Source organism: Megalobrama amblycephala, linkage group LG1, assembly GCF_018812025.1.
Source record: "Megalobrama amblycephala isolate DHTTF-2021 linkage group LG1, ASM1881202v1, whole genome shotgun sequence".
Taxonomy (NCBI): domain Eukaryota; kingdom Metazoa; phylum Chordata; class Actinopteri; order Cypriniformes; family Xenocyprididae; genus Megalobrama; species Megalobrama amblycephala.
Window position 1 is genome coordinate 16,590,183 of NC_063044.1, and position 19,772 is coordinate 16,609,954.

At 37.8% G+C, this 19,772-nt stretch overlaps 1 pseudogene; it reads left to right on the forward strand.

Annotated features, from left to right (window-relative positions):
* The first annotated feature begins 422 nt into the window (after positions 1–422).
* The window catches only part of LOC125243370, a 31,076-nt pseudogene continuing 11,726 nt past the window's right edge, over positions 423–19,772 (forward strand).

Below are 19,772 nucleotides of genomic sequence, written 5' to 3' on the forward strand. Positions count from 1 at the left end.
ATGAGTGGGCAGTATATAGATGGAGCGCGAACTGTGAGCATCGCATGTGTGCATGATTTATTTCTGTTGCTCTTTGTCGCTTATTTCTTTTGTTTTGTTCAGTAACGCAGTTGTCAGTGAAGTGTTGCAAACTGCCCCATGTGTTCGTGGGAACGGCGCTGATAATAAACCCCATGTGAAACGTCAGATAGCCTACTTGAGTTTTGCTTGCACTTGGCTGCAACCATTTGGTCCAGCTATCCGATCTCTCTCTATATATAAAGCGTTACAATATGAACAGTTGCAGTTTGTGCATTTAAACTTTTATTACCTTTTCGAACTAATCCATTAAACAGTTGAGGAGCGTGCACTAATATTTTCACTTCCACTCTTTTGCGAGTTCAGGACACGCCCACAAAGTGAATGCAAATCTTCCAGGAACTGAATATATTGTAACACACACACACACACACACACACACAGAGATTTGACTCAAAACTGCTGCGCTAATTCAGTCATCGGATTCTTTCTTCAACATTTTGACAAGGTCAGAAAGTAATTTTCATCTTTCATCTTCAGTCGATCACTGAAAAAGCAGTAAGAATTGTTTCCTGTTTACTTTAACTTCAGTTTCACGAATTCAGTTTCTTATTGATGCAAAAACTTGCTGATGATAACGTTGAAGAAAAATTATTTATTCATTACAATTAAATTTAGCCTCACACGCAAACTTAATCGATAATGAAAATATAAAACCAAAAGGTCAAATAACCATCATAAAGGAGTAGTCAATCGTTAATAATAAATTTAGTGTATTGTAAAATCCAGAGTATTGTATTCAATAGATGAAGATCAAAAAGAATTAAAACATTAAGATATTTGCAGATAAGAGACAAGAAGCAGAAGCCCAGGAGAGCAAAGGAGAGAAAAAGCTCTATTATCAACAACTAAGTCCATATTATACCATAAGCATAAAGGGAAATTCACAATCCACTCAAACTGATGTTTCTGTTAAAATAAAAAAGGTTAAATGATTTCACCCATTACGCCGTCCACTGGTCCAGTGTCAAAGATAGTTGTTTTAACCCTTAGGGCATTTTGCAAATGTCAGCAGGCATATTTTGATCAGATTCAAATGAGCAACTGATTCTGAAGAACATCTCTTCTGCAGTACTTGGCAGGCGTCCAGTATCTGACCACAAACTGTCAGCGTGACCTGTCACACTGGAACTATATATATAACAATATTAATATATATAAAGTATGAGTACACAAATATAGGAAATCAAAAGTGAAACTGATAAAACATGAGCCATAAATGATAATATTAATAGAAATGCATGAATATGAATATTGACCATTGGATGCATCACTTATGAATTATATTTTAATTCCCATTAGCACCACCTTTAACAATCGAAATGCCTTGCTATTATTCTTCTAAGCATGTGTGTTTACTGTATATAACTGTTACACACCTGTATAAAATCGGGGTTATGTTGAAAAAGACACACTTTACATGAAATATAATGTGCAGTAAATCTGATTTGTTGTCACAGAGTGTCAGGATGGTGAACTGCTGTGGTCTCGTGTCTGAGAAAAACCAGCCAGGTATAAACTCTCCTCTTCCTCCTGATCAGTACAGCTTTAACTGTGGTTTATTGTGGTTAAATTACAGCAGTAGGTGCAGATCTTCTGAAGAGAGTGTTGAGATGACTCTGTGTGTTTCTCTCAGTTCCTCTGAAGAGCATCTCAGTGGAGCTGCAGGTCAAGGATCACGTGGTCTCCGTCAGCTCCAGTCTGCAGTATGTCAATGAGGAGGAGCGCCCCCTGGAGGCCGTGTTCGTCTTCCCGCTGCCCGCCGATGCCGCCGTCTGCCACTTCAGTGCCCGGATCGGAGAGCAGGAGATTGTGGCGGAGCTGCAGGACAAAGAGAGTGTGAGTCTTGCTGTTTTCAATATGGCTGTACAAGTAATTTCAACTTAAATGATGATAAAACTGAATCTCATATCACTTATAAAAGTTATTTAAGCAATTTCAGCTTTCTTTTAAAAACACGTTGCCATGAATTATTGATATAATTATTTACAGTGCATGAAAATAAATAAATAAAATGGCTTGTCCTTTTCCTGACAGCAACATAGTGTGGGCTCAGATCCGGCCCACCTCTGGTCTGTGTAGCTACTTGTTCTTTTAACTAAATAAATAAAGTTATAGTGTGATAAGATGTTTACTATAATTATTGTTGTTGTTTATAGACCCTTTTCACAGGCTGTGATGACTCGTTTTAACGGTCATCAATATCTTAAAGGGTTAGTTCACCCAAAAATAATGTCATTAATTACTCACCCTCATGCCGTTCCACACCCGTAAGACCTTTGTTCATCTTCAGAACACAAATTAAGATATTTTTGATGAAATCTGATGGCTCCGTGAGGCCTGAGCAATGACATTTCCTCTCTCAAGATCCATTAATGTACTAAAAACATATTTAAATCAGTTCATGTGAGTACAGTGGTTCAATATTAATATTATAAAGCCACAAGAATATTTTTGGAGCGCCAAAAAAACTAAATAACGACTTATATAGTGATGGCCGATTTCAAAACACTGCTTCAGGAACCTTCGGAGCGTTATGAATCATTGTGAATCATCCAGCTTATTGGTGCATTACCGCCCCCTTCTGCTCCGGACAGTGACGCTGCTGACGTGTTATCTGGTGCGCCCGAGCTTCGTTTACAGTCTGAGGGAGACGCACGCTGTATTCAAGCTACTCTACATTGTTTGTATTTTGGTATTGCTATATTTTTTAAAATGGTGCGTAAGTGTGCATGACCCCCGTCAGCAGCGTCACTGTCCGGAGCAGAAGGGGGCGGTAATGCACCAATAAGCTGGATGTCAACCGCCGTAAAACAGGAAAGAAGAAGAAGAAGCGGAGGATAACAGACCCAGAAGAGAAGACAATGCTGAATAAAGTCGTAGTTTTCGTTATTTTTGGACCAAAATGTATTTTCGATGCTTCAGAAACTTCTAACTAACCCACTGATGTCACATGGACTACTTTGATGATGTTTTTATTACCTTTCTGGACATGGACAGTATACCGTACATACATTTTCAATGGAGGGACAGAAAGCTCTCAGACTAAATCTAAAATATCTTAAACTGTGTTCTGAAGATGAACGGAGGTCTTACGGGTTTGGAACGACATGAGGGTGAGTCATTAATGGCATAATTTTAATTTTTGGGTGAACTAACCCTTTAACACTCTCGGGTCGGCGGTCACGCCGGCGATACCACCTCGGTTTTTTTCTTACCAGTGTGAAAGAGACTCAAAATGCTCCGTCAATGTTGCACATACAATTAAGAGTTATACACCATTTTAATCTGTGGAATATCTTCTTTTATTTGTGTACACTCAGAGTAAAAACAAAATGATGTGCTTTTTGTAAAATAAAGAAAGCTAACATGATGCGTGATCTCTCATCTCCCTCTGAACGAAGTCCAATCTGATAGTTCTCAGAAAATGAACTGTAACTTAGTGAATACTAATGACAAAAAAATTAGACTTATGTCTAAAAAAACGTTGAAATGTCAGGTTTTAAATCGTGTAAGTCAAATCGAAAACAAACCTTCTGTGTTTATGTAATCTGTATGAAAAGAGAGCCATGTCAGAAGTCCGTGATTCAGCTCATTATCCGCTAATGCGGACACGCCCACGGAGGGAGCGCTATTCAGACGCAAATTCACAGGCAATACTTGTATACATTGTCTCAATCGTGTATTTATTGTCTTCAAAAGTGTTTATCTGGATATTATAGCGATATCTGGAAGCCTGTTAGTTCCTGGAGAGCCACATGGTTGTTCTTCTTTAGATTAATTTGTGGACTAAAGGTGCACAGAGCGCCCTCCGGCTGCAAGTATGAATTGAAAACACAGTATCCAGCGCTCACAGTGATGACAATAAATATTGAATAAATATTACTCCTCTGTATAGAAATGTATGCTTTTAAGCTAAAAGCCTATATGAAATGCCATAGAGGTAACATAATTGTTCAGACACTTTGCATCACAGAAATACATTATATTTTAAAGAATATAATAGAATACCATTATTTTAAATTGTAATAATATTTCACAGTATTGCTGTTTATGATGAGCTTGAGACATGATCACAGAGGGTTTTTTCACAGCCTACCTGACTGAAAGGCCTCATTAATATGCAGGTCATTATGCAAATCTTTTGTCTTCTCAGGTGTGAATTACAGGATTATTGATGATGATTCACGTCTCCACGCATACTGTGTTTCTTGACAAAAAGTGTCTTAGAAAATTTAAATCTCTCTATTGTTTTATATGAACAAGTAGGCAGCATAATTTTGAAGCAAAAACTCTAGTCTACAACCTCCAATAACCCAAAAGTCTTGTGAACACAGATTTAATATATTTTTTGGGCTTTATTTCAGTGATTTAAGTTTTTTGTTTTTTCAATAACCACGCATAAACGTTATTCCTTCAAAAACACAAACATGTACATACATGTTCCTCACATATTATTGTAGCCTAGTTTGTGCTGAATACAGTGTAATGACACTTTTGTCATGAATATGTTTATGAACAACTGAAAAAAGCACAAATGTCAGGGCATGTCAAAACTTCTCCAGGCCCCAAATCAGCCTCAGACTCCAGAGGGTTAAAATCAGAGGTGTAAAGTACTTGAGTAATTTTACTTGATTACTGTACTTAAGTATTATTTTGGGGGATTTTTACTTTACTTGAGTACAATTAAAAATCAATACTTTTACTTGATTACATTCTTTAAGAATAAAAAGTACTTTTTACTCCTTACAATTTTATTTACAGTCAAAAAGTACTTATTTTTTGGAGATCATTCTATTTTCCCTTGCTATTACCATCGTGCTGATGCCCAGTTTAATTTAGATGTTATTTATTCAATGAGATTCATTTTCACATTCCATGAAATTGGTCAGACATGTTCATTGGTCCTTTGGAAGTGACGTCATGTCGCATCAATTACCACAATGCATAGCACCTTGACCCTTAAAGAATATACACTAACAAGAAGCGACACTCAATAGAAGGTTACATTGCAACACCGGCACCCAGCGTTTCTGCCATTTTGGTGTGAAAGTGACTTGGCAGGCCACTAGTTTCTATGGCGATATCAGCTGCTTTGTATAAAAAAAAAAAAAAAAAAAAAACATACATTAAAGCTGAAATCCAACCTGAATGATGAAAACACAGAATGAAATACTATCACTAGAGATCATCAAATCCTTTTTACAGTTTATATTACACACTTTGTGTTTAAATCTTCAACTTTTTTTCACAAAACCTTTGCTCTCTAGAAAAGTGTGAATTATGGGATAACGGACACAGCAATGCATCACGTATTATAAGATCATTATGTTTGTAACGTGATCCATTAAAACATCTAATATAGCCTATTTCAATTCAGAAATAGATATTATTACTTTTACTCCACTAGGTCTGAAATATACTGTTCGCTGCAAACATGATGATCCTAAATGTATTAATTATTAATTTACTATTGAATAAATGTGTAAAGTAGCATAAAATAGAAATACTCAATAAAGTAGGCTAACTACGTTACCTCAGATGGATGAATGGTTGGATTACACAACTGGTAAAATAAAACACATATAAGACAATACAACATTTACTCTAGGATCATACAATTTACTGATGATTTCATTTGAAAAAATGTTCTTTGGCGCTTCTGATTTGGCAGTGAAATTCCCCGATTTTGGGTGTGTAAGATGTGAAGGATTCTATGGTCCAGTTAGTATTTTCACCCCATAATGGCGGCCACAGAGCGCCACCTAGTGACTGTTGCCTAAAAAGTATCGGAGTGTCGCCTCTTGGGTTCTATACTCTTTGTTGACCTGGAAATTAGAGAAATTATAACAGTCAATCAGTGGAAGAAAATGGAGGAAGAACATTATTCAGCTGCGAACACAGTCCAAAATCAGCCACAGGATCAAGAGTATCCATGGCCAACAAGAGCACCCGTGGCCAACAGTTCATCTGATGATGAAGATTTTTTCGCTTCTTTGAAACCGACAACACATGAAGCCAGCAAAGAGTTGGATGGATATCTGGCCTGTGTTTCAGACACCAGTGTTTCTGGCACTGCAGGATTGCTTTTTAGCCCCAAAAAGACACTCACAATTTTGAAAATCAGCTTCTGCTTAAGTTAAATCCGAGGTTTTGCAACTTTGAGTAGCATGTTGCATACTGGCATTAGGTAGCAGTCTTATAATTTGATAATTAAATACAATTAAACAAACAGTTCTGAAGCAGGATAAAACCTTGTATGTGGTTCATTCACTTCATGTTTTTAGAGATGAAAACCTTAAACAAGAATCTCTAGTTTTCATTCTTGCTGTTACTTTTACTTTTTTAATACTCAAGTACAATTTTAATGTAGTACTTTTTTACTTTTACTCAAGTATGATTCTGGCCAGATACTTTTACTTTTAATTGAGTAAAATTTTCACTCAGTACTTGTACTTTCACTTGAGTAACATTTTTGAGTACTTTTTACACCTCTGGTTAAAATGCTCCAAACATCCATTCATTTTTTGTAATCTCAATGTTGTTAATCACAGCACCAAATACTTAAAGACTTAAAAGGTTTATTTTCAAACTTAAACATTTTTATATTTTAACCTGGACTACAACATGCCCTAATGATTAGAAATTTTCTGATCTATTTGTTATTGTTCAGTAAAACTGATGTTAATGTTAATTAACATGTTAATTCATTATTACCAAACTGACAATGAATTATTCAATATTAATTTCTTAGTTACTGTTTAATAACATTACTAAAATCAAAATAACTTATTTAATTGAACTGAGATAAAACTAACTATGATCAGTTGTGTTTCTTAACTAACATTAACAAAAAATAATACTTTCTGTAACAAATGTAGCTATTGCTCAATCTTAGTTAATGCATTAAATAATGAGACCTTATTGTGAAGTGTTTCCTGTTGTTCTTTATAGCCTAATTCTTTTGCACTGTAATCTGTTTGAAAATTTTACTTTATATATTTTTTGTGTATTGTATTATTGTATTTAAAGGTGCCATCGAATTGAAAATTGAATTTACCTCGGCATAGTTGAATAACAAGAGTTCAGTACATGGAAATGACATACAGTGAGTTTCAAACTCCATTGTTTCCTCCTTCTTATGTAAATCTCATTTGTTTAAAAGACCTCTGAAGAACAGGCGAATCTCAACATAACACTGACTGTTACGTAACAGTCGGGATCATTAATATGTACGCCCCCAATATTTGCATATGCCAGCCCATGTTCAAGGCATTAGACAAGCCAGTATTAACGTCTGGATCTGTGCACAGCTGAATCATCAGACTTTATGCAGGTAAGCAAGCAAGGACAACAGCAAAAAATGGCAGATGGAGCAATAATAACTGACATGATCCATGATATCATGATATTTTTAGTGATATTTGTAAATTGTCTTTCTAATTGTTTCGTTAGCATGTTGCTAACGTACTGTTAAATGTGGTTAAAGTTACCATTGTTTTTTACTGTATTCACGGAGACAAGAGCCGTCGCTATTTTCATTTTTAAACACTTGCAGTCTGTATAATTCATAAACACAACTTCATTCTTTATAAATCTCTCCAACAGTGTGTAATGTTAATGTTAGCACTATCAAACTCATTCAGAATCACATGTAAACATCCAAATAAACACTGTACTTGCGCGATTAGACATGCTGCATGACGAACACTTTGTAAAGATCCATTTTGAGGGTTATATTAGCTGTGTGAACTTTGTTTATGCACTGTTTAAGGCAAGCGCGAGCTCCGTTGGCGGGGAGCGTGAGCATTTAAAGGGGCCGCAGCCTAAATCGGCTCATATTTAATGATGCCCCAAAATAGGCAGTTAAAAAAAAAATTTATTAAAAAAAATCTATTGGGTATTTTGAGCTGAAACTTCACAGACACATTCAGGGGACACCTTAGACTTATATTACATCTTTTAAAAAGACGTTCTACGACACCTTTAAACATTCAGAGTTTTTTTTTGTTATTACAAAAAGAGTTCTTAAACCTGTTATACTATGACAACACTTTTTTTGCAACTTATTTCAATATCGTGATAATACCGTGATAAAAGCTTCAGCAAATAATCGCAACACGAACATTTGATACCGTCACATGCCTAATTAACTTATTTCATACATCTATTTGGAGAGTAGTCAGGAACTCGCCGTGCCTTCAAACAAGTCCTAATGAGGTGCGTATCCAAAAATATCCAAAAATAAGAGTCCGCACACTCCACCAAAGAAGCAAAAACATCAAATGCAAGACAAAAATAAAACCTTTACTAAAAAGAGAGCAAACGTTTCGGTCACATGTGAACTTTGTCAATGCCAAACTTACAATAGGCTTGTTGGAGATGCATCGATCGATCAGCGTATGACATCACCGCAAGAGCGTTTGGAGAGCATGTCTGCAAAGTATTCAAGATATCTTAATATCCTTCTAGATCCTCATTCTTAATAAACTTTCCTTTTGCTTTTCCTGTATATTTCAGTCTGTTTAGAAAGTTATCTACATTTGGTTTGTGACCATTGAAAATGGGAAAAATTCAACAATTTGAACATGGAGTCACATTGGGGGTCCCAATATCTACGGGGCCTTAAAAATAAAGATTTCAAAAGAAACGTTTATGTAGAATGAGAATCTAGAAGGATATTAAGATATCTTGAATACTTTAACAGGCGTGACAACTTTAGAAAAAGAATATTTATGGCACTTGGGTATGTTTTATGCATTTCAGGGGATATTTTCTTCAGATACACCTTTAAAAGAAAAAAGTATCATCTGTATGCAAAAGTGACCCACATTTGTTTTTTGAACACTGAAAATGTGTATATTTTACCAAATTTACACATGGAGCCACATTAACTCTCTGGAGTCAGGAAACGTGCCGGCGCGTTTTGCAGGATTTTTTTCACATTGCAGCAAAACAGACTTAAAATACTCCGTCATTTTTTATCATAGAGACATAAGTAATATATCAATTGAAACTATAGAATATCTTCTTTTATTTGTGTACACTCAGAGCAAAAACAAAATGTTGTGCTTTTTGCAAAATAAAGAAAACTAACATGATGCGTGATCTCTCGTCTCCCTTTGAACGAACTCCAATCTGATAGTTCTCAGAAAATGAACTGTAACTTAGTGAATACTAATCACAAAAAAATTTGACTTATGTCTAAAGAAACGTTGAAATGTCTGGTTTTAAATTGTGTAAGTCAAATCGAAAACAAACATTCTGTGTTTATGTAATCTGTATGAAAAGAGAGCCATGTCAGAAGTCCGTGATTCAGCTCATTATCCGCTAATGCGGCCACGCCCACGGAGCCAGCGCTATTCAAACGCAAATTCTGAGGCAATACATGCATACATCATCTCAATCATGTATTTATTGTCTTCAAAGGTGTTTATCTGTATGTTAAAGCCATGGTTAGCGAGCTCTGGAAGCCTCTGTTAGTTCCTGGAATGTCACATGGCCTGTTCTTCTTTAGAGTAATTTGTGGACTAAAGATGCACAGAGCGCCCTCCGGCTGCAAGTATGAATTGAAAAACAGTGTCCAGCGCTCATAGTGATGACAATAAATATTGAATAAATATTACTCTTCTGTATAGAACATTGACATAAACATATGAGAATACATCAGTATTTCTCCAAATGTGCATGCTTTTAAGCTAAAAGGCTATATGAAATGCCATAGAGGTAGCATAATTGTTCAGACACTTTGCATCACAGAAATACATTATATTTTAAAGAATATAATAGAATACCATTATTTTAAATTGTAATAATATTTCACAGTATTGCTGTTTTTTCTGTATGTTTGATATACACCATGATGAGCTTGAGACATGATCACAGAGGGTTTTTTTTTTACAGCCTAACTGACTGAAAGGCCTCATTATTATGCAAGACATTAAAGGTCATTATGCAGATCTTTTGTCTTCTCAGGTGTGAATCACAGCGTTATTCATGAAGATTCACACCTCCACATATACTGTGTTTCTTGACAAAAAGTGTCTTACAAAATTTAAATTAAAGTTTTTTGTTTTTTCAATAACCACGCATAAACGTTATTCCTTCAAAAAAAAAATAAAACATGTACATACATGTTGTTCACATAATATGTTAGCCACGTTTGTGCTGAATACAGTGTAATGACACTTTTTTCTATGAATATGTTTATGAACAACTGAAAAAAGTACAAATGTCAGGGCATGTCAAAACTTCTCCAGGGCCCCAAATCAGCCTCAGACTCCAGAGGGTTAAGATCTCCAATATCTCTGGGATTGAACCATCGAGAGCCTTTAAAATGAAGATACCAAAAGGAAAATTTAAGAACCAGAATCTAAAAGGATATTAAGATATCTTTAATACTTCTTAAGTTACAGGCATGCAAACTTGAGGAAAAAACACAAGAAGTGCTTTTTCTCCATTTTTGAACTGTCACTGTTGGCATATAATGTAATAAAGATTGTGAAAATCAATAGATTTTACTAATAGACCTACCAATCTCTGTGTAAAAATAAAATAATCATGCTGCCATCTTTTAAAGTCATTTTTTAAAGTCCCTCTAAACTGGCTCCAAATCTCAGGCGAACATGGTCATTTTGACCCCCCTCTACAAAATAGTGGATTTCTTGGTAAACATACATCTGTGACATTTAATATTTTGGCCTTTCATCACACTTTATGTTAGTCTTTCTACAGAGAAAATATTAACAAAATCAAAAATTTGAGCTGGGGTCCTCTGGTTGATTTGACACGGAATGACCCTATTGTGTTTTTTTTAAAGAAGCATTTTCCAGAAACATCCCAGAAATAACTGTCCTATTTAATGCAGATTTTTCCTTACAAATTAAATTATCATCTTAACAATTTGAGTAAATGTAGCTGTGTAAATGGTAGAGGAACCTGCATTTCTGAACATCGTTGCGCTGTCCGGTAGCTCAACACTTTGCTACTTTCAGACATTCGGTCTCAACCTTACGTACGTAAGAGTAGAATTAGTCAGATATCTGCGGTGTGGAAGTGACATTAATAATTTACTTTTGAAACATGAGTCCTTTTGGATTTATACATTAGATTATAGCACCTAGGGGATTAAATAAAGACTTTGATATTTGTCTGTTTCTTTAGGTTTTTCCTTTGTTTTTTTATTATTATTAATTTTGCATGATACAAATTTGACATTCACTTTTAGTATCTTTTACTATCTTTTACTAGTATGTTCCATGACTTTTTTGTTGTTGTCATGTGATCCTTGAGTAATCACCTGTGACTATAAATAAAGGCTTGCTGGGTAAAAACTTTTAATTGTCTAACGAAGAGTCTGCGAGGTCCAAGACGTAACCCATTGTGTAAGTTCACTATTAACATTTTTTGGCATATTATGGAGATTTTGGTTTTGCCAGTTTTTTTCAGTTTTTTATTACAATGCAATTGGAATTGAAGTAAATAGTGTATGTGGTTATGGAAGTGTTTGTCTTTTGCAGGCGCGGGATCAGTATGATGACGCTGTGAGTTCAGGTCAGCAGGCGTTTCTGCTGGAAGAGAGCGATGAGAGTTCGGATGTGTTCAAACTGAGTGTCGGGTGTTTGTCTCCGGGTGAGAATGCCGTCATCTCCATTCGTCTATGTGATGGAGCTCAGCGTTCAGGCCGACCTACGCCCTGCGCTTCTGTCTGCCGGCCGTACTCAACCCCAGATACACACCCGCAGGTGCAGATCACATGACTTCAGCAAACACACACTAATGAACACAATTATTATCAAGTTCAAAAAATAAAAAAAATCCACACAGAAACTGGAAACTGGCTTAAGACGCAATTTTCACTGACCTGATTGTCTCTCATGTGGATTGATATTAAGGTCTGTTTGCACTTTCTAGTTTTAGAAAAGATTTTTCTGAAACAAGTGATACAATAATTCAGCAGGTCTTTCTGTGCCAAAATTAAACCCAGGGATGATTAGAAAGCCAATGTAGGAAGCTAATATTTTTTGTGCAAAATAAATAGAACGTATTGTCAATAAAATAAATCATTTCAGCATTTCTCTTGTTATAAATTAATATTTACCTGTTTTTGTCATTTTTATAACTAAGACTACTTTGACGCTCTTAATCTTATAATTAGATTATGCAACTTTAGCCGGGGTTTCACTTGCGGGTTCACATATAGTAAAGTGTAATTTATTCCTGTGATCAAAGCTGAATTTCCAGCATCATTACTCCAGTCTTCAGTGTCACATGATCCTTCAGAAATCATTCTAATATGCTGATTCTGCTGTTCAAGAAACATTTATGATTATTGTCAATGAAAACATTGCAGTGCTTTACTGTTCAGCAGTTGCATTGGCTGTGTCCTAAACCAACCGGATGCACGGGTCAGTTCTGGTTAGGCAGTTTGGCTCTATATTGATACTAGGTTATCTGTTTGTCCGTGTGATTCTCTCAGCTTCAGCGGCTGGTGTTCCAGAAGTTTTCCTCAGCATGTGTTATTCCGTACACACTGTCTCTGAGTGTCGAAGTGAGATCTTCAGACCGCATCTCCAGACTGGAGTCCAGCTGCCCTCTGGATCCTCTGGTGTTTCTTCGACGCACAACACACTCATGCCACGGTACTGTGAGTGTGTGAATGTGTGTGTGTGTGTGTGTGTGTGTGTGTGTGAGAGAGAGAGAGTGTGTACAGTTTTTATGCAATACCATCAATTTCCAAAAGCCTGTATTGGTTTGTGCAGGTGAATCTGAGTGCTGGTCACCGGTTCGATAAGGACGTTGAGCTGCTTCTGTACTACGAGAATACCCATCAGCCCACTGCTGTTGTAGAGGCCGGAGCGGCCGCGGCTCAGCCAGGTAGAGGTTTCTGTTTGTACATGAATTTAGTATGCTGTAAATATACTTTTACCTCCTGAGACCCAATTTTTTTTTTCATCATTAGATTTTTGTAGAGTATAAGAAACAAATGGTGGAAGAAAAAACCAAGACTCAGTTAATAAGAAAATGAAAACAAAACTCTATAACCAAAACAATGTTATATATTACATTTTTACATTCTCTCTAAAACAGATATGAGAATAATGTTGGATAAAGATGTTTAGTAAATGTTTATATTTTGCATTTAGTTTGTACTGTATACTAGCGCCTGCATTTAATAGGCGTTGAAATGTAAATCTGGGTTTTCAGGACTTCGACAGCTCCAGGAAACTTTTTTGTTTTGTACAAAAATTCTCAACTTTGGTTTGAAAGATATTTGATATACTGTTTGACTTTACACGATATGTGTGTAAACATGGCCAAAAATGGGGTTTCCTATTATTTACAATGTATCTATTCATTGTCAGTGTGTTCTTTGGGCAACATGTAATGAAAAAAGATGTAGCTAGAGTATCAACTTAGCAACATTTTCATAATATCTCATTTCATAGAAATATTGATATAATTTCTTCCCTGTTCACTTATTGCATGCTAATCAGGCATTTCAGGGACACATAATAAGTCCTGGTGTCCTCTACAGTGGACATGTATGAAAGTGATGCATGTCTCATAACAGAAAGTCAATTCAGATTTGAAACACCTCTAAAGTTGTCTTGAGATGTTAATTTATGATCAACAATATGAAAATTAGTCAGATTTAAATGAAATATTATTACAAAATATATTCCAATAAGACTGCTGAATTTAGTCATTAAGTCAGTGTCAGTCATATTTAATTCTTTAACTTTAAATTTCCACTTTTCTGTGTTTTCACCGAGGTACGGTAGGGGGTGCTATTACACATCTTCTGAAAGTGTACAGAATCTCTTGATCAAAACAGGAAGATGCAGAAACAAGAGATAGCACACATAATTATATGCATATTTAAAATAATGCGACCAACAACATTAAACAGCATATAAATCAAAACTGCCTAATGTTACTGAATGAAGCTGTAGGACTGTGAAGCTTTGGGGGCGTTGATGGACTTGATCTACTCCATCTGTGTTTTGATCATCATTCTGAATTTGATATGAATGTAGAATGTAGTGAGTTTCTTCAGCTTTTTGCTCCAAATGTTGCCCCGTCTCTGTTTCAGGGTCTCTGATGGTCGACCCGGTGCTCATGATCAGTTTGTACCCAGAGTTCCCTGCGGACGTGATGTCATCATTGGCATCTCGAGGCGAGTTCATTTTTGTGGTTGACAGATCCAGCAGTATGGACTCCATGATGCATCATGGGAAAGATGCACAGATGCGCATCCAGAGTGCAAGAGTAAGATTTAGGATTTCAGATTTGACATTTATTGAGATGTTTTGAGTCAATGTACTCAGTACACACGTCTCTCTACTGTACTCACTGTATATGCGTCTCTACTGTACTCACTACACATGCGCCTCTACTGTACTCACTGCACATGTCTACTGTACTCACTGTACATGTGTCTCTACTGTACATGTCTCTACTGTACTCACTGCACGTCTCTCTACTGTACTCGCTCTACGTGCATCTCTACTGTACTCACTGCACATGCGTCTCTACTGTACTCACTGCACATGCGCCTCTACTGTACTCACTGTACATGTGTCTCTACTGTACTCACTGTACATATCTCCATACTGTACTCACTGTACATGTGTCTCTACTGTACATGTCTACTGTACTCACTGCACGTCTCTCTACTGTACTCGCTGTACGTGCATCGCTACTGTACTCACTGTACATGCGTCTCTACTGTACTCACTGCACATGCATCTATACTGTACTCACTGTACATGCATCTATACTGTACTCACTGTACATGTCTCTACTGTACTCACTGCACATGCATCTCTACTGTACTCACTGCACATGCGTCTCTACTGTACTCACTACACATGTCTCTACTGTACTCATTGTACATGTCTCTACTGTACTCACTGTACATGTCTCTACTGTACTCACTGCACATGCATCTCTACTGTACTCACTGCACATGCATCTCTACTGTACTCACTGCACATGCGTCTCTACTGTACTCACTACACATGTCTCTACTGTACTCACTGTACATGTCTCTACTGTACTCACTGCACATGCATCTCTACTGTACTCGCTGCACATGCATCTCTACTGTACTCGCTGTACATGTCTCTACTGTACTCACTATACATGTCCCTCTACTGCACTCACCTCACTGCACGTCTCTACTGTACTCACTGCACATGCGTCTCTACTGTACTCACTGCACATGCGTCTCTACTGTACTCACTGTACATGTCTCTACTGTACTCACTGCACATGCATCTCTACTGTACTCACTGTACATGTCTCTCTACTGTACTCACTGTACATGTCTCTCTACTGTACTCACCTCACTGCACGTCTCTACTGTACTCGCTGTACGTCTCTACTGCACTCACTGTACATGTCTCTCTACTGTACTCACTATACATGTCCCTCTACTGCACTCACCTCACTGCACATGTCTCTACTGTACTCACTGCACATGCATCTCTACTGTACTCACTGTACATGCGTCTCTACTGTACTCTCTGCACATGTCTCTACTGTACTCGCTGCACATGCATCTCTACTGTACTCACTGTACATGTCTCTACTGTACTCACTGTACATGTCTCTCTACTGTACTCACTGTACATGTCTCTCTACTGTACTCACTGTACATGTCTCTCTACTGTACTCACCTCACTGCACGTCTCTACTGCACTCACTGTACATGCGTCTCTACTGTACTCTCTGCACATGTCTCTACTGTACTCGCTGCACATGCATCTCTACTGTACTCACTGTACATGTCTCTACTGTACTCACTGTACATGTCTCTCTACTGTACTCACTGTACATGTCTCTCTACTGTACTCACTGTACATGTCTCTCTACTGTACTCACCTCACTGCACGTCTCTACTGTACTCACTGCACATGCGTCTCTACTGTACTCACTGCACATGCGTCTCTACTGTACTCACTGTACATGTCTCTACTGTACTCACTGCACATGCATCTCTACTGTACTCACTGTACATGTCTCTCTACTGTACTCACTGTACATGTCTCTCTACTGTACTCACCTCACTGCACGTCTCTACTGTACTCGCTGTACGTCTCTACTGCACTCACTGTACATGTCTCTCTACTGTACTCACTATACATGTCCCTCTACTGCACTCACCTCACTGCACATGTCTCTACTGTACTCACTGCACATGCATCTCTACTGTACTCACTGTACATGCGTCTCTACTGTACTCTCTGCACATGTCTCTACTGTACTCGCTGCACATGCATCTCTACTGTACTCACTGTACATGTCTCTACTGTACTCACTGTACATGTCTCTCTACTGTACTCACTGTACATGTCTCTCTACTGTACTCACTGTACATGTCTCTCTACTGTACTCACCTCACTGCACGTCTCTACTGCACTCACTGTACATGCGTCTCTACTGTACTCTCTGCACATGTCTCTACTGTACTCGCTGCACATGCATCTCTACTGTACTCACTGTACATGTCTCTACTGTACTCACTGTACATGTCTCTCTACTGTACTCACTGTACATGTCTCTCTACTGTACTCACTGTACATGTCTCTCTACTGTACTCACTGTACATGTCTCTCTACTGTACTCACCTCACTGCACGTCTCTACTGCACTCACTGTACATGTCTCTCTACTGTACTCACTATACATGTCCCTCTACTGCACTCACCTCACTGCACATGTCTCTACTGTACTCACTGCACATGCGTCTCTACTGTACTCACTGCACATGCATCTCTACTGTACTCGCTGTACATGTCTCTACTGTACTCGCTGTACATGTCTCTACTGTACTCACTATACATGTCTCTCTAGGACACGTTGCTGCTGCTTCTGAAGAGTCTTCCCATGGGATGCTACTTCAACATCTATGGATTCGGCTCTGGCTTTGAGTCCTTCTTCCCGTCAGTAATCAGATGTTAGTTGTTCTTCAGGAATGATCTCATGTATTTTAGCGCTGGTTTTGTGAGAGTCTGTGGTGTGTGTCGTTGCAGTCAGAGTGTTGTGTACAGCGAGGACACGATGGAAGAGGCTCTAAATAGAGTAAGGAACATGAAGGCAGACATGGGCGGCACTGAGATCCTTGAGCCTCTGAAACACATCTACAGTCAGCCCTGTTACCCTGATCACCCCCGACAGGTACAGCCAAACTTACTAATTATTCACCACTATTTCTTCGTAACATCGGTGAGGTATTTTTCTGAGCCTGACACTGATTCTCTCTCAGCTGTTCATCTTCACTGATGGAGAGGTTGGGAACACTAAAGAAGTGCTGGACCTGGTGAAAAGTCACATTAACTCTCACAGGTGGGCGTACACATCTCACTTGTCCTCATTTACTGATATCACTGCGCTTATCTCAAGGTTTAGTAGTTCATGCCAGTCGGTCATGTGTCTTCAGGTGTTTCTCCTTCGGGATGGGTGAGGGTGCGAGTACGGCTCTCATCACAGGAATGGCCAGAGAAGGTTCTGGTCACGCTCAGTTCATCACAGGCACTGACCGCATGCAGCCCAAAGTAAGATCTGCTGTCGACAGAATCAGAACAAGATTTTCAGGGTTTTTATTTACCACTCTTTCTTCTTGTCCTTCTCTGTCAGGTGATGCAGTCGCTCAGATTTGCTCTTCAACCGGCTGTGGATAGTATCTCTGTGGATTGGTCTGTTCCTGAGGGTGTTACGGTGGACATGCTGTCCCCACCCATTAATACACTGTTCCAGGGTCAGAGGGCGCTCATCTACGCTCAGCTGAAAGGACAGGTCAAAGTTTTTTAATGGATTACTTTAAAAGGCTTTTGGAGACCAGAGCCACAGTTTAAACCAAGGGCTTCTTTAAAGGTGCCCAAGAATGCTTTTTCACAAGATGTAATATAAGTCTAAGCTCAAAATACCCCATAGATTTTTTTAAATAAATTTTTTTAACTGCCTATTTTGGGGCATCATTAACAATGCACTGATTTACACTCAGCGCCGCCCCTTTAAATCGCGTCACACTCCCTGCCAACACGAGCTCTCGACTATATTACAGGCGCATTTACAAAGTTCACACAGCTAATATAACCCTCAAATGGATCTTTACAAGATGTTCGTCATGCATGCTGCATGCATGCTTCGGAATCATGTGAGTAAAGTATTTATTTTGGATGTTAACGTTTGATTCTCTATGAGTTTGAGGCTGTGCTCCGTGGCTAACGGCTAATGCTACACTGTTGGAGAGATTTATAAAGAATGAAGTTGTGTTTATGAATTATACAGACTGCAAGTGTTTAATAATGAAAATAGTGATGGCTCTTGTCTCCGTGAATACAGTAAGAAACGATGGTAACTTTAACCACATTTAACAGTACATTAGCAACATGCTAACGAAACATTTAGAAAGACAATTTACAAATATCACTAAAAATATCATGATATCATGGATCATGTCAGTTATTATTGCTCCATCTGCCCTTTTTTGCTATTGTCCTCGCTTGCTTACCTAGTCTGATGATTCAGCTGTGAACAGATCCAGAAGTTACTACTGCCAGCCCTTGTCTAATGCCTTGAACATGGGCTGGCATATGCAAATATTGGGGGCGTACATATTAATGATCCCGACTGTTACGTAACAGTCAGTGTTATGTTGAGATTCCGCCATGTTCTTCTGGAGGTCTTTTAAACAAATGAGATTTATATAAGAAGGAGGAAACAATGGAGTTTGAGACTCACTGTATGTCATTTCCATGTACTGAACTCTTGTTATTCAACTATGCCGAGATAAATTCAATTTTTCATTCGAGGGCACCTTTAACAAGGGTAAAATACGTGATTAAGAAAATTTGCTGCGCTGCCTGATAGCTTGTCCTAACCCAGATGTGACACGACACTGGCCCTTGTAAAAAAAGTAGTTGAAGAGCTGTGTAAAATCATCAAATGCTCATGCTACTTTCTGTTTCTCTCCCTCGTCATAGAGTTCAGGAACGGCAGAAGGAGCAGTAACTTTGAAATACAAGCTGAAAGATCAACCAGTGACTAACCAGCTCCAGTTTGCTCTTAAACCAACTGAAGACACAGGGTATTACACACACTTACACACACACACACGCACACAACATTTTATTACCAAGACTTCTTATGCGCTGTCAAAACATTAAACTTTAATACACCGCGTTCCAAATTATTGTGCAAGTGATATATCAGTAAGATTTCAGTAGAATAAACGTTCAGATTTTAGTTTTTCTAAGAAAATGTTTGTTTGTTTATTTATTCATGTCTTTTTAGATAACTGGTATCAATCTCAGACAAAATAATTTGCCAGATCCATGGAAAACCCTACTTAGAGGTTGTTCCACATTATTAAGCAAGTCACAGTTCTCATGCAATATGGGGAGGAAGAAAGATCTTTCTGAAGATGAAAAGCATGAAATGGTGCAATGTTGTGCAAAAGGCATGAAAACAACTCATATTGTGTGAAACTGAATGGAGATTATCAAATTATCATAAGATTTGTGAGTGATTTAGAGCACAGCAGATCTCTGTCAGATAAAGGCTTATTAAGTGTTTCACCCATGGAAAGAGGTCAATTAAAAAACAGCTTGAGTAAAATGTCACGTAATGTTACATTTACCTCATTAAAGCCATTTAATGACCATAGTATGTTAGTTAGTGCCACCA